The 21,596-nt window shown below is 49.3% G+C and overlaps 1 protein-coding gene and 1 pseudogene across 3 annotated transcripts in view; both read right to left on the bottom strand.

Moving 5' to 3' along the window:
• The window catches only part of tatdn3 (TatD DNase domain containing 3), a 117,507-nt gene that overhangs the window by 40,143 nt on the left and 55,768 nt on the right, over positions 1-21,596 (bottom strand). The window lies entirely within an intron of this gene.
• On the bottom strand, positions 11,211-11,323 carry LOC119978612 (annotated as a pseudogene).

Genomic DNA, 21,596 nt, shown 5'->3' with positions numbered 1-21,596 from the left:
CAAAAGGGAAGGGCTGGGAGCACAGGGGAAGGGCTGGGATCATATGCATGTCTGGTTTACGTTGGCGATTACCGAGGGCCGGCCTGGAGATCGGGAAGTGAATCCGCTTATCTGGCCCAAGTCACTTGGCATAGCAGGATTGCTGAGCCGGAAGAACACTCGTGGGGGTGGGGTGAGGGGGCTAATGGAGGCTGGGGAATGGTTGGATGGGGGAATATAGTGGGATCTATAAGTGGCACAGCAGTTAGCACTGCTGTCTCACACTGTCAGGGACTTGGGTTCACCCGTGCGGAGTTTGCACTTTCTCCCCGCTTCTGCGTGGGTTTCCTCTGGGCCCTCTGGTTCCTCCTACATACAAAGATCTGCAGGTTAGGTGGATTGGCCATGCCTAACTGTCACTTAGTGCCTAAAGGTTAGGTGAGGATACAAGGGTGGGGTTGCAGTGGCTCTGGGTAGAGTGATCTTTCGGAGGATCGTGCAGACTCAATGGGCTAAATGGCCTCCTTCTGATCTGTAGGGATTCTATGATTGACAAGTAGATCTATCTCTCAGCATCACAATTCTTCCTCAGTGGATGACTAAACAGTCAAAAAATGTGTTTCTCAAAGTGATTCATTAACATTTGTGTGGTTGCTAGACCAACCTAGGGAAGCATTATAAACAGAGAAACACATTGTATTTAAGAGAAGTCAGGCTCTGAAGGTTTCTTTCTTCTCTTCCACTGACAAATAATGTCAAATAATGAAGTAATTCTAGTGCACCATTGAGACGGCTGAGGTACAAGTACCTAAAATATCACTATCATTATAAATTTTAAGCTTTTATTCCTAATACAGATAACTACCTGGTGGTTAAAAAGGAACATTACACATGACAATAGCAATAGTCCCAGATGATTTATTTATTAATATTACTGCTTTATTGTCAACAAAGACAGAGCCTTCCTTCTGCTCTTACTAAGTACCAGGAAGCATTTCATGCTCAATATATAAATGAATTCTAAAGGGCAATGGAAGTTTACATGTTCGTAATCCTTTTATAGCAGCATGAAATAGCATAATGCGCTGTTGAATAAAACAATATTTTGAGGCAAAGACTAAGGAAAGGCAACATAAAATAAATAGCGCTATTATAAAGGGTGTCGAAACAGAGAGACTTGGCATTTCACATTAATACATAGTTGAAGTTGAAGGACAAGCTGAGAAAGCTATTTAAAGAGCTTGTAGAATTCAAGATGAAGCCATAGGCCTGAATCTTTCAGGCGTGCACACTCAGCAGGCCTGGAAGCGGGCACAGAATGGGTTATGGGCGGAATATGATTTCATGCTGGCTCGCCAATCACCATGCAGGCCGTGTGAAATGCATGCTGGGAAAGGCTCAGCACGCCGGGAGGGCAGGAAGAGGGCAGGTGCTGAGAAAATGGAAGGTGTGGTCTGACAATTTGACTGTGCTCCCTCTGGGGGACAGCTGCTGTCTCAGGGAGGTGCAGACTTGTAAAAAATAAGTTGCAATGGAAATACTATGCAAAGAGTGACTAGGCAGAATATTCAAATATGAACCACAGTCTCAAACACTTTTTAAATTTTATTTCAGCCTGAACAGTTCATCCCATCCTGGATCAAGGTTGAAGTTTAAACATAAAGGCCGCCTGGCCAACGGGCCCACCTGCCAACTGTAAAAGTAGACAGGCCATGTAAAATTGCGCTCAATTGCATGGGTCCGCGATGACATCAGGATGCGTGCTGATATTTCTTTGCGTTTGGTTGGGCCCGTGCCCACCGGAGGAACGCAAAACTCTGGCCATTGAGTACAAAAGCAAAGAGCATACAAACAAGGATTATACCATTCAGCCCCTCATGCCTGCTCCGCCATTTAATTAAGTAATAGTTGACCTGATAGTAATCTCAAATCTGGACTTCCGGTGTCGGCATGTAGGAGGAAGTCGCATGTTGGGTGCCTCCTGCTCGAGGCTTGATTTTTTAAAATAATTTAATGCCCGGTCCCAGGGGCAATTTTTCAACAATTAAGTGCAGGAAGACATAAGGAATAATAATAATAATTGCTTATTGTAAGGAGGGGAATGTCCAAAAACCAAAAGAAAGACGCTGTGAAGAAGGGGGTGAGTGAAGCTTCACCTTCGAGCGAAAGGATCAGCCCGATAACTGGAAAGGTGCGGAGGCTGGGTCACAGGGTGGGGCCACACTGTTCACGGTAGAAAAGATAACCGAGGTGATGTTGTGAAATTTGAAAAACAGTTCGCAAAGCTCACGGAGGTGATGAGGAAGGAGATGATGGCGGCACTGAAGGTCCTGGTGAGAAGAGCTGATTGCCCCGATGAAGGCAGCGGTGTCAAAGATATTAGCTGAACAGGGTGAGAAACTGAAAGAGGTGGAGGAGGCCTTGTCGCAACACAGCGATCAGCTCACCTCGATGGGTGAGGAGCTGCAGAGGGTAATGGAGGCCAACAAAGGTTGCGAGCGAAAGTGGAGGACCTGGAAAACAGATCTAGGCGGCAAAATATGAGAATCATGGGCCTGTCCGAAGGGGTGGAGGGCCTGAGGCCGACTGAGTAATTTACCAAGATGTTGGCAGAGCTGTTGGGGAGGGGGAGGATCCCTCCTGGTACGAACTGGATCGGGCTCATCGGTTGTTGAGGTCTAAACCGAAGGAGAACGAGCCGCCAAGTGCAGGGATTATTTGTTTCCATAGGTACCATCTGAAGAAGAAGGTCCTGAGTTGGGCGAAGCAGAAGCGGAAGGCCGATGTTGTCATGGTACAGGAGACTCACCTGAAGGTGAAAGATGAGGTGAGGCTCAGGAAGGGCTGGGTGAGCCAAGCATTTCATTAGAGATTTGACAGTAGGGTGGGGGAGGGGTAGCGGATTTGGTTGGTTAAGAGAGTGAGGTTCCAGATGGAGAACATGGTGGCAGACCAGGGGGGTAGATATGTGATAATAACAGGGGAGTTGGAGGGGAGGTTTGGTGTGGTGTTGGCAAGCGTGTATGGCCCTAACTGGGATGATGCAGGATTTGTGGGGAAGGTGCTTGGGACCAGTTTGGATTGGAATCTGGTGCAAGAGCCAAGGATGGATAGGTCGCGCCTCTCCGTGTCCTACTTCCTTTCTCTCCCTCTGTGGTGGTATGATTAGCATAGCTGCCTGCCATTGGTGCAGAACACCGGCTTACCATTGGCCCTGGTCGGTCATGTGCCTCTCGACCGGTTGGTTGAGACCAGTCATGTGACGGCTCCCCGATTGGTCGAGAGGCTGAGTTAACCCCGCCTCCAGGGCGGGGTATAAATACCCAGTACTCCCAGCGGTCGTCCTTCTACTGTAATCGACCGCAGGGCTTAACATCTAGTATATTAAAGCCATACTTTTGTTCAGCAACTCGTCTTGCGTTCAATTGATGGTACATCAATTTAATATACTAGAAATTTGAAGATGGAGCTCCGGATCAAGCCCGACTGCCTCCGCATCAGCCCGCAAACTCCGAACGCATCGGCAATCTTCAAGCATTGGCTGGCGTGTTTCGATAGCTATCTGGCGACCGCAAGCAGCCCCCCCACCATGGCACAGAAACTTCATATTCTCCATTCCAGCGTGGGCATGGCGGCCTACGCGATGATAGAGGAAGAAAAGGAATATGACGTAGCCATGGATACGCAAAAAGGACAATTTATTAAGCCGGCAAACCGAGTGTACGCCCGACATCTGCTGGTTACAAGACAAAAGTTCCCCGGTGAGTCCTTAGATGATTTTTACCAGGCCCTCGCTGTCCTGGGGAGGAATTGCCTGCCTCCAAGTTTCAGCCACTGAGCACATGGAACTTTTAATCAGAGATGCTTACGTGGCTGGGATGCAGTCCGCCGCAATCCGCCAGCTGCTGCTGGAAAAAAGATGACCTCAGCCTAACTGAGGCACGGACTCTCTCCACCTCCCTGGAGGTCGCCGACTTAAACGCCTGCGCCTATGTCCCCAGCCACGCTGCAGCGCTCTGGGCCTCCTGGCACGCTTCCCCACCGCCATCCGCCGCTCCCGACCCCCCTCAGGCCTGCGCCGCGGGACGCCCCGACATGTCCGCGGGGCCCCGCTGCTATTTCTGTGGGCTTGCCACACACCCCCGCCCGCGCTGCCCGGCCCGCTCCGCCCTCTGTAAAAGCTGCGGGAAGAAGGGCCATTTTTCGACGGCCTCCCAGGCCAAATCGGTCGCTGCTGTGCCACGCAGCGATCGGGGATCTCCTCCTCTGGGCCCTTCCAGGCCCTTCCAGTGCACCGCGTCAATCTACCCCCCCCCCACTCCCGCCCCCGGGCCCCTGCGCGCCTCTCTGCCCCGCTCTCAGCCGCTCCGATCGGCCCGCCGGCACCGCTAACCCCGCCCACAGCAACCACGAGGGTCCTGCGGGCGCCGCCATCTTGGGCCCCGGACGCCACGTACGGGTCCTGGGAGCCGCCATCTTGGGGCCCCGACTTCACGTGCGGGTCCTGGGCGCCGCCATCTTGGGGCCCCGACCCCACGTGCGGGTCCTGGGCGCCGCCATCTTGGGGCCCTGACTCCACGTGCGGGTCCTGGGCGCTGCCATCCTGGACTGGCACACAAGGTCCTGCCAGCACCTACTCGGCCGACAACGACGACTATGGATCTTCTCCACGGCTCGCGGCCATTCAGCTCGACCAGTCACGTCCACGCACGCTCGCCAAGACGGCGACGCAAATCCACCTCAACGGGCAAGAGACGGACTGCCTGCTGGACTCCGGGAGCACGGAAAGCTTCGTACACCCTGACACGGTAAGATGCTGCACGCTCCCTGTCCACCCTGTAATCGCGGATGTGCTGCATCGCGGATCTCACGGTCCAGGGGAAGGTTTTTAAAAATTATAAACTCCTTATCCTCCCCGACCTTTGCGCCCCGGCACTCCTCGGACTGGACTTCCAGTGCAACCTGCAGAGCTTGACCTTCCAATTCTGCGGCTCTATACCCCCCCTCACTGTCTGCAGCCTCGCGTCCCTCAAAGTAGACCCCCCCTCCTTGTTTGCTAATCTCACCCCCGATTGCAAACCCGTCACGACCCGGAGCAGACGGTACAGCGCCCAGGACCGGACCTTCATCAGGTCCGAGGTCCATAGGTTGCAGAAGGAAGGGGTCATCGAGGCCAGCAACAGTCCCTGGCGAGCCCAAGTGCTGGCGTTCCGGACTGGGGAGAAAAACCGGATGGTCATCGACTACAGTCAGACCATCAACCGGTTTACGCAACTGGACGCGTATCCTCTCCCCCGTATTTCCGCCATGGTAAACGAGATTGCGAAATACAAAGTCTTCTCCACGGTGGACCTCAAGTCCGCTTATCAGCAGCTCCCCCTCCGCGCGAGTGACCGCAAGTACACCGCGTTCGAGGCAGATGGGCGCCTCTACCACTTCCTCAGTGTTCCATTCGATGTCACAAATGGGGTCTCGGTCTTCCAACGGGAGATGGACCGAATGGTCGACAAGTACGGATTACGGGCTACCTTCCCGTATCTCGATAATGTCACCATCTGCGGCCACGACCAGCAGGACCATGACACCAACCTCTGAAAATTCCTCCAAACCGCAAAACTCCTTAACCTAACTTACAATAAGGATAAGTGCGTGTTTAGCACCGACCGTCTAGCCATCCTCGGCTACGTAGTGCGTAACGGAGTGATAGGCTCCAACCCCGAACACATGCGCCCCCTGATGGAACTCCCTCTCCCCAATACCCTCAAATCCCTCAAACGCTGCTTGGGTTTCTTCGCTTACTGCGCCCAATGGGTTCCCAATTGCGCCGACAAGGCCCGTCCCCTCATTCAGTCCACGACCTTCCCGCCGTCGACAGAGGCCTGCCAGGCCTTTAGCCGCATCAAAGCGGACATCGCAAAGGCCACGATGCACGCCATCGACGAGTCCCTCCCCTTCCAGGTCGAGAGCGACGCATCAGAAGTAGCTCTGGCGGCCACCCTGAACCAAGCGGGCAGACCCGTAGCCTTCTTCTCCAGAACCCTCCAGGCTTCCGAACTCCGCCACTCCTCAGTGGAAAAGGAAGCCCAGGCCATAGTCGAAGCTGTGCGACATTGGAGGCACTATTTGGCCGGCAGGAAGTTTACCTCACAGACCAACGGTCAGTAGCCTTCATGTTCGATAATGCACAGAGGGGCAAGATTAAGAACGACAAGACCTTGTGGTGGCGGATCGAGTTGTCCACGTACAACTACGATATCTTGTATCGTCCTGGGAAGCTCAATGAGCCTCCTGATGCCCTGTCCCGCGGTACCTGCGCCAGCGCGCAGATAGACCGCCTCCGCTCCCTCCACGCGGACCTCTGCCATCCAGGGGTGACCCGTTTCTATCATTTCATAAAGACCCGCAACCTGCCCTACTCCATCGAGGAAGTCAGGACAGTAACCCGTGACTGCCACATCTGCGCAGAGTGCAAACCGCACTTCTACCGCCCCGAGCGCGCGCATCTGATCAAAGCATCCCGCCCCTTCGAACGTCTCAGCATAGACTTCAAGGGGCCCCTTCCCTCTAGCAACCGCAACATTTACTTCCTGACGGTGATCGATGAATACTCCCGCTTCCCCTTTGCCATTCCCTGCCCCAACATGACCACATCGACCGTCATTAAGGCCCTCCTCTCCACCTTCTCCCTGTTCGGCTACCCCGTGTACATACATAGCGATTGGGGGTCCTCCTTTATGAGCGACGAGCTGCGTCAATTCCTGCTCAGCAGGGGCATTGCCTCTAGCAGGGCGACCAGCTATAACCCCCGGGGTAACGGACAGGTCGAGCGGGAGAATGGTACCATCTGGAAGACCATCCTACTGGCCCTCCGGTCCAGAGATCTCCCTATTTTCCGATGGCAAGAGGTGATCCCCGATGCCCTACATTCCATCCGCTCCCTCCTCTGTACAACAACTAATCAAACACCTCATGAACGTCTTCTTGTTTTCCCGAGGAAGTCGTCCTCCGGATCCCCTCTCCCGACGTGGCTGGCCACCCCCGGACCCATCTTGCTCCGGAAGCATGTGCGGGTGCACAGGTCCGACCCGTTGGTGGAACAAGTCCAGTTACTCCACGCTAACCCGCAGTATGCGTACGTGGAGTACCCCAACGGTCGGCAGGACACGGTCTCCCTCCGGGACCTGGCACCCGCCGGCATGCGGCCTTCCCCCCCTTCACCACAGACCCCCCCCCCTGCCCCTTTTCCCCCAGAGCCCCATCCAGGCCTCCCCTTCCCCATCCATGGCGTCTCCACCACCAGCCCGTGGTACGGAGACAGTTCAAGGACCACCGCTCCCGGAGTCCAGGACATCAGCTGAACCACCTCCATCGGCTGAACCAACGTCACCAACTCCCCTGTGGTGGTCTGCCAGGATGTCATGGGCAATGAAAAAGCTGATCGAGTCCATTAAACTTCAACACCACCATGGACCTTGTATGGACACTATGTACTGTTGCTAAATGTTTGGGCCAGTGGGAAGCCAAGGATAACATTTTATTTCTCCTTACTACTCATACCACCAGATCCCCCCCCCCCCCCCCCCGCAGCTCTCGTTGACACCCCCCGGCTTCTTTCTCCGCAAGGGGTGAATGTGGTGGTATGATTAGCATAGCTGCCTGCCATTGGAGCAGAACACCAGCCTACCATTGGCCCTGGTTGGTCATGTGCCTCTCGACCGGTTGGTTGAGACCAGTCATGTGACGGCTCCCCGATTGGTCGAGAGGCTGAGTTAACCCCGCCTCCAGGGCGGGGTATAAATACCCAGTACTCCCGGCGGTCATCCTTCTACTGTAATAGATCTCAGGGCTTAACATCTAGTATATTAAAGCCATACTTTTGTTTAGCAACTCGTCTCGTGTTCAATTGATGGTACATCATCCTCATCAGCCACGACGTCGCTTTTACGATTTTTAGAAGCTTGCCATCGGGAATTCGCCTTAGTGGAGGTGGAAAATTGCGGAGACCCTGGAGAATATCAGGTCGGGCCCGTGAATGATATGCCAACGGCATTCTGGAATGCTTTGACACCACTGTCAAAGTGATGGAGAATTGTGGTTTGGCGTGAAATTGCGCCCGCCACAATTTTGGCGTCGGAACAAATTCTCCGCCCAATCGCGTTCCCTGATTTGGGCGTTGGCCGACGGAGAATCCCACCCCAGGTCTGTGCTCTTCTGAGCTCAGCTCTCTGATCCACACTGTTCAGGGCCCCACGCAAACTCCCCATTGGCCGGGGTTCACATGCTCCTGCACGATTGGCCCCCGAACTGGTCACGTGGTCCGTGGAGCCCACCCCCTTAAAGGGGCCACGCTACCATACTAGCCTTTTGTGATTCATGCGCTAAGACCCCCAGATTGCTCTGCATATCACAGCTCTCCAATCCCTCACCATTTAGATAACATGCTTCTTTTTTATTCTTCCTGCCAAAATGGACAATTTTACATTTCACCACATTGTGCTCCATTTGCTAGATCTTTTCCCACAGACTGAACCTGCCCACAGCTTTATGGCTTCTTCACAACTTAATTTCCTACCTATCTTGAGTCATCAGCAAATTTGGCAATCATCTCTTCATCCAAGTCGTTTTATGAATTGTAAACAGTTCAGCTCCCGGCACTGATCCATGAGGCAGACCACACGTTACATCTTGACAACTTGGAAAATACCCATTTATGCCTATTCTTAGTGAGCCAACCTTCTATCCATGCAAAATGTCACCATGAGCTTTTATTTTCTGCAATAACCTTTGATGTAGTACTTCAAACGTCTTGAGGAAATCCAAGTTTAGTACATCCACTGGGACTCTTGTAATTGGGATGAACCGACCATTTTCAAAGGGCTCCTGAGTCATCTCAACTCAATGAAAATCTAAACCTTTGAGTCAGTATGTGAACTCTCAAGATCACAACTTCCCCTTTTTCAGTGTGAGCGCTTTCACACATAATCCAAAAGTGCCAAATTGACAGTTTTCAGTGAAACTAATGATTATGCTTTGCAGTCCAGCCTTGACATTACGGGTGTGATTTACCCCATCATGGCCATTAAATATCACGAGAGGCCAAAAACGGAATTTGCGCTGACGGGATTTCGGAACACGATCTTCCAGGGCCTTCCCTGATGACGTGATCAAGTTCCACATCCGGGAAGGGTGTGAATTTGATTAATATGAATTTTAATCCATTAGTTTCTACTTCGTAGGATTACCGTCACATCTTCAGCCATCAGCGAATCTTCCCACCCACCAGATATGATGTCATGCAGGCGTGAATCACTACCTTAAAAACAGGAACCAGGAGCCATGACCTCCAAAGGGGGCATGGTAGCACAGTGGTTATCACTGTGGTTCGTGATGTGCTGCATTATCCTGGAACACAGCAAGAAATTGGAGCAGGAGATCATATGGCCCTTTGAGTCTACTTTTGTTTCATTTATTCATGGGATGTGGGCATCACTGGCTAAGGCATTTCTTGCCAATCTATAATTACCCCTGAGAAGGCGGTGGTGAGTTGCCTTCTTGCTCTTCTGCAGTACACGTGGTGTACATATACCCACAGTGTTGTAAGGAAGGGAGTTCCTGGAATTTGACCCAGTGACAGTGAAGGAGAGACAATATATTTCCAAATCAGGTTGCGAATGGCTTGGTGGCGGTGTTCCAATGTATCTGCTGCCCTTGTCCTTATAGATGGTAGTAGTGGTGAATATCTGCAGCACAACTTGTAGACGCTACACATGGCTGCCACTGTGTGTCAGTGGTAGATGGAGTGAATGTTTGTGGATGGGGTGCCAATCAAGAAATCTGTTTTTTCCTGGATGGTGTCAAACTTGAGTGCTGTTGGAGCTACACAGATCCAGGCAAACGGAGAGTACTTCATCGCATTCCTGACTTGTAAAGTAAGTAAAAGTCACCATATTCCCAGCTGACCATAAGCTACTTTCCCCTTTGAAGGGGAGAGCTGACTGATGGTGATTTAACCTGAGGATCACCACACCTCAGGCGAGGGACAAGGTTGAAAAGATGGGGACTTCATGAATAATCTCAGTCGGTAGGGGAATTGAATCCACACTGTTGGCCTTGCTGTGCATCATGAACCAGCTGTTCAACCAACTGAGCTAAACCAGCCCCCATGTCTTGAGCCTTGCAGATGGTGGACAGGCTTTGGGAGTCATAGAACATAGAACAGTACAGCACAGAACAGGCCCTTCGACCCTTGATGTTGTGCCGAGCACTGTCCGAAACCTAGATCAAGCTATCTCACTGTCATTCTGGTGTGCTCCATGTGCCTATCCAATAACCTCTTGAAAGTTCCTAAAGTGTCCGACTCCACTATCACTGCAGGCAGTCCATTCCACACCCCAACCACTCTCTGAGTAAAGAACCTGCCTCGGACATCCCTCCTATATTTCCCACCCTGAATCTTATAGTTATGCCCCCTTGTAACAGCTACATCCACCCGAGGAAATAGTCTCTGAATGTCCACTCTATTTATCCCCCTCATCATCTTATAAACCTCTATTAAGTCGCCTCTCATCCTCCTCCGCTGCAAAGAGAAAAGCCCCAGCTCCCACAACCTTTCCTCATAAGACCTATCCTGCAAACCAGGCAGCATCCTGGTAAATCTCCTTTGCACCCTTTCCAATGCTTCCACATCCTTCCTATAATGAGGTGACCAGAACTGCACACAATACTCCAAATGTGGTCTCACCAGGGTCATATATAGTTGCAGCATAACTCCGCGGTTCGTAAACTCAAGCCCCCCTTAATAAATGCTAACACACTATAAGCCTTCTTCACGGCTCTATCCACTTGAGTGGCAACCTTCAGAGATCTGTGGACATGAACACCAAGATCTCTCTGTTCCTCCACATTCCTCAGAACCCTGCCATTGACCCTGTAATCTGCATTCAAATTTTTTCTACCAAAATGAATCACCTTGCACTTATCAGAGTTAAACTCCATCTGCCATTTTTCGGCCCAGCTCTGCATCCTATCAATGTCTCTTTGCAGCCTACAACAGCCCTACACCTCATCCACTACTCCACCAATCTTGGTGTCATCAGCAAATTTACTCACCCACCCATCAGCCCCCTCCTCCAAGTCATTGATAAAAATCACAAATAGCAGAGGACCCAGCACTGATCCCTGTGGTACACCGCTGGGAACTGGTCTCCAGTCTGAAAATGTTCCATCCACCAAAAAATATGGAACGCTTCACGAATTTGTGTGTCATCCTTGCTCAAGGGCCATGCTAATCTTCTCTGTATCGTTCCAATTTTACTATATGTGAGTCAGGAGGTGAATTACTCACCAGAGGATCCCTAGCCTCCAACCTTCACATTGAGCCACAGCATATATATGGATAATCCAGTTCAGTTTCTGGTCAATGGTAACCCTCCCCCAGGATGGTCATAGTGGGAGATCCAGCGATGATAATGCCATGGAACTGACAAGGGGCCATGATTAAATTTTCTCTTGTTTGAGATGGTCATTGCCTGGCACTTGCAGGATGTGAATGTTACTTGCCACTTGTCAGCCCAAGCCTGGATTTTGTCCAGGTCTTCTAACATTTGGACATGGACTGCTTCAGTATCTGAGGAGTCGTAAATGGTGCCGAACATTGTGCAATCATATCAGCGAACATTCCCACTTTTGACCTTATGATTGAAGGAAGGCCATTGATGCAGCAGCTGAAGATGGTTGGACCTAGAACACTATCCTGAGGAACTCCTGCAGTGAGATCTTGGAACTGAGATGTTTGAACTCCTACAACCATCTTCTTTTGTGCCAGGTATGACTCCAGCCAGCAGAAAGATCTCCCCGATTCCCATTGACTCCAGTTTTGCTAGGGCTTCTTGATGCCACGCTCAGTCAAATTCTGCTTTGATGTCACCACACCTCTGGAATTCAGCTCTTTTGTCCATGTTTGAACCAACGCTGTAATGAAGTCAGGGGCTGAGTGACCCTGGCGGAATTCAAACTGAGCAAGAGTGATTAGGTTATTTCTCAGCAAGTTCCACTTGGTAAATTGTTGATGGCACCATCCATCACGCTGATGATCGAGAGTAGACTAGGTTGGATTTGTCCTGCCTTTTGTGTACTGGACATATCTGAGCAATTTTACACATGGCCAGATACATGTCAGTGTTAGCTGTACTGGAACAGCTTGCTAGGGCACAGCACTCTGATATTCAATAAGATCATGGCTGATCTTTCATTTGAACTTTACTCCCGCTTCCCATATGCGTTGGTTTTCCTGAGATCAAAAATCTCTATCTCAACCCTCTTGAGGTAGAAAATCCCAAAAATTCACAACCCTTTGGGTGAAGTAATTCTGATCTTAATCCTAAATGATCAGCCCCTTATCCTGAATCTGTGCCCCCCCCCCCCTCCCGTTCTAGATTCCCCAAACAGGAGAAATAAACGCTCAGTGTCTACTCTGTCAATCGCCTTCAGAGTCTTATATGTTTCAATGAGATCACTTCTGATTCTTCTAATCTCCCGAGTGTATAGGTCCAATTTACTCAGCCTCTCGTCATTAAAAAAACTCTCTCAGCCAAGGGACCAATCTAATGAACCTTCATTGTGTTGCTTCCAATGCAAGTATATTCATCCTCAGATCTGGATACCAAGACTGCCCTTAGTATGCCCAGTGTAGTCTTAAAGTCCTGCACGATTGTAGTAAGTCTAACTTATTCCTTATTCCAATCCCCATTCAAAAAAGGCCATTTGTCTTCCCAATTGTTTGTTGTACCTGCGTGCTTTCTGTGTTCTTGTACAGAGGATCCCAAGTTTCTCTGAATATCAACATTTCCTAGTTTTACACCTTTTAAAAAATATTCTGTTTTCCTATTCTTACAACCAAGGTGAATAACATCACACATCCCAACAGTATACTTCCTTTGCCATCTTGTTGTACACTTACTTAATCTTTTTGTGCCTCTTTGCAGCCTATTTGTGTTCTCACAACTTATAGGGCTTATATGAAGCTTTTTCGCAGGAGGGGCCACATTTCAATTTTGTTTACACTCAATGGGCCTATGAGCAAATTTTGGAAAGTTAAGGGACAGGATTCTCCATTTCAGAGACTAAGTGCGACACCGACATCAAAACTGACGTCGCTCACGGAGCAATTCATCAATCGTTAATGGGCGAGCACCAATGTCACGTGGGATTGGCCACATGAACGATTCCAATGAGAAAGTGTCGGATTCGCCGGAGTTGGGATTGGTTATCGAGAGGCTGACAAGCTGCAGCTGCAGATTAGCACTCCACTCCCCACACACACTCATCCCAGTCAACAAGATGGCACTGATGTGCTGGAGCACGCCCATCCTGTTGATGGATTGGCTGGGGCCAGAGGATACCTAGGGGGGACATCCATACGACCCGTGGCACTAAGTTCACAGTGGGCAGTCAGCAGTGTGCGCAGTTGCATGGCTGCCTTGCAGGTTGCGGTAATGGTGTTCCATGCCCGCCCACTCTGTCCCCATGACCCAGCTCCTGGCTGCCCCCCCGCTACTCTCCCCGGTCCTGGCAGAAGCCTCCAGCCAGTAATACAGCTGTCAGAACACTGCAGTGATTTTGGATAGTTTTCATACCCCCTTTCTTTCCCTCAGCAGCCATGGTGCCTGTTTCCCGATTTTTGAAACCATAAGTGAAACTCGCCATTGATAACTCCTCCAGGCAGAGACAAAGCATTGCGGAAGCCCTGGAGAATACCGGGTCAGGCCCGCTAATGATTTGTGTGGACGGTGAATACTGTACGTGCGGAGTAGAGCGTATTGATGCCGCTATCGAGGCACCGGAACATGGTATTCTGGTGGGCGTCCGGCGCCAGCCACGATTGTGGCCTCGCGACCGATTCTCCCGCCCAATCGCCTTTCCCAATTTCGAGTCGACTGACCGAGAATCCCACCAAAGCTTTGCACAACATCAAATGTGAATTTTTTTAAAAGCTGAGGTTTGAATCAAGTAAAGTACTTGCTAAACAAAAGAAACAATGTCAAAGCATTAAATTGATCCTTTAAAAATGAGCAATTAATCAACATGTCCATTAGAGGGGAAGAGGGTGTATGTCCGACTCACTCCCTGTCTCAGGGTAGTCACTCACCCTCACACTGTGTGGGTGAGCGTCTATGTTGGTGTGTGGGGGTGAGGGTGATTGAGAGCCCTGAGACTGGGAGTGAGGCAGGCACACACATCACCCACACTTACTCTCTCACACACATACTCATTCATGCACACAAACACATATTCGCTGGTCCTCCTTGAGGTGGGTAGGGGGAGTTGGCAAAGTTCCCAGCCCAGCCTGCTTACCTCGGGAAAAAGTGTCCACAAAGATAGGAGCTTCATTGCTGGGAGCTGAGTGCAGTATGGAGTCAAGTCAGCCGATCTGGGGAGAAGTGTGGAGGCATCACCAGGGTTGCCGGGTGTGGAGAAAGACTGTTTAAAAAGTCTACCGTGGTGCTGTGGGACTTTGTCCCAGTGGAAAGAAACCATAAAGGCCCTTCGTCCCTCACCTCTCACATCCCTTTCACCTCCCAAACACTCTCCAAGCCCCATTCACACCACCTCATCTGCCCCTGCACTGACCCACTATGTCTTCTCATCCCCTCTCTTGCCCCTATATCTACCCCATGTCCCCTCATGCTCCTATGACATTTGCATGACTATTAATCCACTGTACACTTTCTAGAACCAATGAACCCAATCGTGTATAATGGATCTGCAAAAATTACTTTGGAAAAATTTAATTAATTGATAAATGTATCCGATATTTAAATAAAAAGATTTCCCTACAAACCAATAAAAGTATCAATCTTTTAAGTGTTGAAACCACAAACAGCAAAGCCCTGAAACCACCACTTCCATAAATAAACATTATGAAATTCAGCGTAGAGATCAGAGAGCCTGCACTGTCAATAAAACATTTTTTCCTCTGAGGAACAGGTGTTCTGGTATTCTAACAGCTATCTGGGCTCTCAGCCAACCCTTATTAGGTCTCAGTGCCAGGTTGGTTATATTTTCTCCACAGATTGATGGGTTGGTCATATATAGGCTGCGCCAGCTTGCTGCAAGGGCAAAGATACAGTGCAGAAAGTGGCAATGCAGTGACTGCCATGGACCAAACATCTGGCTCGCACCCCCCACTCCGAGAGAAGCAACTTCACCCTGAAGTCCACTGCTAGTGGGCAGTGCCAACATACTACCTTTGAATATCCTGAAGGGTTTTCTGCCATCACTGTATGCTAGGTGTGACCCCTAGAAACTCTACTTGTGCTCAGAAGGGTGTATGGGCATCTGAGCCCCACTGGAGCAGCTGCAGGAGCAGCCAGTAACTGTTGCAGCACTGCCGTTTTAGCATTGAAAGCAGTTTGAGCTGTGAATGTGGATAACAGCTAAATTTAATAACCTTTTATAATAATAACCTTTTATTGTCACAAGTATGAAGTTACTGTGAAAAGCGCCTACAAAAGCTGGATTTGGGCTGGGGCGAGGCTGAGAGGTGGCACCTTTGGGCAGAGGTCAAGAGAAAGTTAAAAGGGTGGAATCTACAATCCAAAAGTCAGAACTCGGCTAAATGGCGGAAATCTTTCACATGTACAAGGTGGTTAAGAAGGCATACTTTCCTGTATCAGCTGAGAAAGAGAATATAACAGCAAGGAGGTCATGCAAGAACTTTATCATATCATAGAATTTACAGTGCAGAAGGAGGCCATTCGGCCCATCGAGTCTGCACCGGCTCTTGGAAAGAGCACCCTACCCAAGGTCAACACCTCCCCCTATCCCAATAACCCAGTAACCCCACCCAACACTAAGGGCAATTTTGGACACTAAGGGCAATTTAGCACGGCCAATCCACCTAACCTGCACATCTTTGGACTGTGGGAGGAAACCGGAGCACCCGGAGGAAACCCACGCACACACGGGGAGGATGTGCAGACTCCGCATAAAATACTAGTTAGGCCACAGCTAGAGTACTGCGTGCAATTGTGGTCACCACGTTACAGTAAGGATGTGAGTGCACTAGTGAGCATTAATAAAGATGTTAGCAGGATTGGGAAATTTAAGTTATGAGGAAAGATTGAATAGGCTGTAGTTGTTTCCTCTGGAAAACAGAAGGCTGAGGGGAGGTTTAGTTGAGGTGCATAAAACTATTTTGAGCCTAGGTCGAGTGGATAGGAAGGATCTATTTCTCTCAGCAGAGAGGTCAATAACTAATGGACATAATTGGCAAACGGTTAGAGTGGAATTGAGAAATGTTTTCACCCAGAGAGTGATGAGGTTTTGGAACTCGCTGTTTAAAATGGTGGTAGAGTTAGAAACTCTCATTGCATTTAAAAAGTACTTGGATATACACTCGAAATGCTGTAATCAGCATGGCTTTGATCAAGAGCCGGGAAGTTGGATTAGGCTGGATTGTTCTCTTTGTCTGGCGCAGACACGATTAACCAAATGGCCTCCTGTGTCATAAATTTTCATGATTTCACAAGGTTGACTATCTTATTCATATCCTGCTTCTCTTAATGTGATATTGTACAAATATTGCTCAAAGTTCAATTATTTAATTGTCTGACTGATGGTGAAATCATAATAATCAGAAGCTTTATTGTGAATGACAGATGACTTCATGGGTAAGTGTGTGGGTTTGTCTACTATTCATAAAAGCCAACAGTTCATTGTTTGGTTCAGACGTAACCACAATGGAAATATTGTCCAGATCAACTGCAGCTTCTTTTGTCAGCTTTAAACTTAAAATTATTCTTCACTTGATACAGAAATTAGAATTCTAGCAGTGAGTGCACTGAAAAACCTGTAACAGAGTTACTACTGATAATAGCTACAGAAAATTATTTTAAACATACCAAAATAAACCAGGAAAAAAAACACAGTATCACTTTTTTTTTCAATGGTACTCCCTAAACCCATCCTCAAGGAGCAGTTTTCCATGTATACTGTAGCCATTAAAGCAGCACGGTAGCTGGGCGGCACAGTAGCACATTGGTTAGCACTAGTGCTTCACAGCACCAGGGTCCCGGGTTCAATTCCTGCTTGGGTCACTGTCTGTGTGGAGTAGAACATAGAACATAGAACACTACAGCGCAGTACGGGCCCTTCGGCCCTCGATGTTGCGCCGACCTGTGAAACCATCTGAAGCCTATCTGACCTACACTATTCCATTTTCATCCATATGTCTATCCAGTGACCACTTAAATGCCCTTAAAGTTGGCGAGTCTACTACTGTTGCAGGCAGAGCGTTCCACACCCCTACTACTCTCTGAGTAAAGAAACTGCCTCTGACATCTGTCCTATATCTCTCACCCCTCAATTTAAAGCTATGTCCCCTCGTGTTGGTCATCACCATCCGAGGAAAAAGACTCTCACTGTCCACCCTATCTAACCCTCTGACTATCTTATATGTCTCTATTAAGTCACCTCTCAGCCTTCTCCTCTCTAACGGAAACAACCTCAATTCCCTGAGCCTTTCCTCGTAAGACCTTCCCTCCATACCAGGCAACATCCTAGTAAATCTCCTCTGAACCCTTTCCAAAGCTTCCACATCCTTCCTATAATGTGGTGACCAGAACTGCACGCAGTACTCCAGGTGTGGCCGCACCAGAGTTATGTACAGCTGCAGCATGACCCTGTGGTTCCGAAACTCAATCCCCCTGCTTATAAAGGCTAGCACACCATATGCCTTCTTAACAGCCCTATTAACCTGGGTGGCAACTTTCAAGGATTTATGTACCTGGATGCCGAGATCTCTCTGTTCATCTACACTACCAAGAATCTTGCCATTAGCCCAGTACTCTGCATTCCTGTTACTCCTTCCAAAGTGAACCACCTCACACTTTTCCGCATTAAACTCCATCTGCCACCTCTCAGCCCAGCTCTGCAGCTTATCTATGTCCCTCTGTATCCTATAACATCCTTCAGCACTATCCACAACTCCACCGACCTTCGTGTCATCTGCAAATTTACTAACCCATCCTTCTACACCCTCTTCCAGGTCATTTATAAAAATGACAAACAGCAGTCTGCATGTTCTCCCCGTGTCTGTGTGGGTTTCCTCCGGGTGCTCCGGTTTCCTCCCACAAGTCCCGAAAGACGTGCTTGTTAGGTGAATTGGACATTCTGAATTCTCCCTCAGTGTACCCGAACAGGTGCCGGAGTGTGGCAACTAGGGGATTGTCACAGTAACTTCATTGCACTGTTAATGTTAGACTACTTGTGACAATAAAGATTACTTTTACTTTAATGTAATTCTGATGCCTCAGAGAGGCAGGAGTTAATGGCAATGGAGCGGAGAAGGCCTTTGATTAGGTGGAGTGGATGAATTTGTTGGAGATGCTGGGGTGGTTTGGGTTTAGACAGGGGTTTGTGGATTTGGTTCAGCTGTTGTACAGGGCGCTGGTGGAGGGTGTCCAGATGAACCGGATGAGTTTGCATTGTGGGACAAGACAGGGGTGCCACTGTCCCTGTTGCTTTTCGCCTTGGCGTTAGAGCCACTGGCAATGGCACTTAGGGCGTTGAGGGGTTGGAAGGGGATTGAGTGTTGGATGTGGGGGGCTGCTGAGCGTAGAGTTTTGCTATATGTGGATGATCTGTTATTATATATCTCGGACCCGACAGGCAGCATTGGAGATCTTACGGAAATTTTGAGGGAATTTGGCACGTTTTCAGGGTACCAATTGAACATGGGAAAGAGCGAGGTGTTCCAGATCAATGCTAGAGAGCAAGAGAGGAGATGAAGGAGTTGCCCTTCAGGGTGGTGGGGGTGGGTTTTAGGTATTTAGGAGTCCAGGTGGCATGGAGCTGGGCCCAGCTACACAAATTGAACTTGGCACGATTGGTAGAGGGAATGAAGGGGCATTTTAAGAGGTTTTATGTGTTGCCGCTATTACTGACTGGGCTCGTGCAGACGGTGAAAATGACGGTGCTGCTCAGGTTGTTGTTCGTGTTCCTGAATCTCCCTATCTTTGTCCCCAAGTCCTTTTTCAGGAAGGTCAACAGGATAATATTGAGGTACATGTGGGAGGGGGGGGGAGAAGGGGGCGGAGACTCTGTGGGTGAGGCGGATGTTCCTGGAGAGGGGACAAGGGGGGTGGGGGTTGGCATTGCCGAATCTGCTAAATTATTATTGGGCAGCGAACATTGTGATGGGGAGGAAATGGGTTTTGGAGAAGAGATCGGTTTGGGGAAGATGGAGGAGGCATTGTGTAGGGGTACTGGTTTGAGGGCACTGCTGTTGGCACCTCTTCTGTTCTTGCCGGTCAGGTACTCCGTGAGCCCAGTGGTGGTTTCGGCGTTGCAGGTGTAGCCAGTGCAGACAACATTTTGGGCTGGAGGGCATGTCGTTGTGGATGCCGATATGTGACAACCATACGTTTGTGCCGGCGGGGTTGGTTGCGAGGTTTCGGAGGTGGGGGCAGGTGGGGGATAGAATACTTTTGGGACTTGTTTATAGGGGGCAAGTTTGTGGGCCTGGAGGAATTGTATGAGTTGCCCAAGGCGGTTGGCTTTAGGTACCTGCAGGTGAGGGACTTTGTGAGGAGAGAGGTGCCGTCGTTCCTGGGACTACCGCCTCCAGGGTTGCAGGACAGGTTGTTGTCGGAGGATGATATGGGGGAGGGGAAGGTGCTGGATATTTACAAGGAATTGATGGAGAGGGAGGGCGCCCTGGTGGAAGAGATTAAGCGCAAGTGGGAGTAGGAGCTGGAGGGGAGGTGTGGACTGGGACATGGGTGGGGAGGTGAGGACTGGGACATGAGTAGAGGCCTTGCGGAGAGTGAATGCATTCTCATCATGTGCATCGTGTGTTAGTTTCCCAGCGGTTCCCGGCGACGTGTGGTGCCCATAATTGGAAATCGCATTGGTAGGTGGCAGGAACAGAGGATCCCGCTGCGGCTGAGGGCGCGCTGCTGAGGAACACGCGGTTGGCGGACTGGAGATTCCCGCCGAAAGGTTTTTTCTTCTCTTCCACTGAGGAACAATATCAAATAATGTAATAGTGCACCATCCAGATGGCTGACAATATATTAGTATAGTCCCCGAAATATCACTATTAATAGATTTCAAGCCTGGAAACCCAAATACCACAGTTCTGTTGAAGAGTCATATGGACCCGAGACGTTAACTCTGTTTCTCTCTCCACAGATATTGCCAGATCTGCTGAGCTTATCCAAGATTTTCTGTTTTTATCCCCAAATACTAATACAGATAACTACCTTGTATTTCAAAAGAAAATCACATATGACAATATCATTCGTTCCAGATGACATATTAATATTATTGTTCCTTTGTTAGCAAAGTTAAAGCTTTCTGTTTCTTACTAATTTCCATGAACTATTTCATGCTCAATACCGAAATCAACTCTTTTTTTTCTTTCTTTTTTTAATAAATTTAGAGTACCCAATTATTTTTTCCAATTAAGGGGCAATTTAGCGTGGCCAATCCACCTAGCTTGCACATCTTTGGGTTGTGGGGGCGAAACCCACGCAGTCACTGGGAGAATGTGCAAACTCCACACGGACAGTGACCCAGGGCTGGGATCGAACCTGGCGTCAGTGCCGTGAGGCTGCAGGGCTAACCCACTGCGCCACCGTGCTGCCCCCCCAAAATCAATTCTAAAGGATAATGTTCTAAGTCCTTTTTTCAGCAGCACAAAATAACACATTCCACTATCAAATAAAACAATATAATACACTTTTGAGAAGAAGAATGAGGAGGGTTGGAGGAGGCAGGGCAGAATACATGGTCAGGGCTAGGTCGGCGCGAAGAAGAGATTGACAAAGATGTCATGGACAGAAGACAAAGGGGGGGGGTGTTAATAGTGGCATTAAGGACTGGGAAGTGTTTGCAGTGACATAAAGGGAAGATAGCAGAATGTGTTAATATGAGAGTACAGGTCAGTGCTCAGTTAAAGCAAGACTGAAAAACAAGCGACAAGGTAGCCCTGTGGGGGAGGGGGGAAATTTATCGTGACAAACCAAGGAAAACCAAAAAACTATTACAATGGAGGAGAACATTCACAAACTAAAGTGGTTGTTCTTAATGTTGAGTCCAGAACTCTGTGACATGGCAAATTGGAAGATGAGGTGCTGTTCTTCCAATTTGCATCGGGCATCACTGGAGCATCGCAGCAGGCCAAGGACGGACATGTGGGTGTGAGAGGAAGGTGCTAAGTTAAAATGGCAAGTGACTGTAAGGTTGGGGTCATGCTTGCGGATGGAGCGAAGGTGTTATGCAAAGTGGTCACCCAGTCTGCAGTTATTCTCCCCATCGTAGAACAGACCGCCTTGGAGCATCAAATACAGTAGTCCAAATTGAAGGAAGTGTAAGTGAAATGCTGCTTCACCTGAGAGGAGTGTTTAGATCCTTGGGCAATGATGAGGGAGAAGGTAAAGTGACAGATGGTGCACCTTCTGAGATTGCATGGGAAGGTGCTGTAGAAAGGGGGTGAAGGGTTGAGGGCAATGGAGGAGTGGACCAGAATGTCACATAGGGAATGGTCCCTGCGAATGCTGACAGGGTGGTGAGGGAAAGGTGTTCTTCAGGAGGAACGGAGAGGTAGACCTGTA

The sequence above is a fragment of the Scyliorhinus canicula genome, chromosome 1 (assembly GCF_902713615.1).
Source record: "Scyliorhinus canicula chromosome 1, sScyCan1.1, whole genome shotgun sequence".
NCBI lineage: Eukaryota > Metazoa > Chordata > Chondrichthyes > Carcharhiniformes > Scyliorhinidae > Scyliorhinus > Scyliorhinus canicula.
The sequence above is the reverse complement of the archived record's forward strand: the minus strand, read 5'-3'. Positions and strand labels throughout refer to the sequence as shown.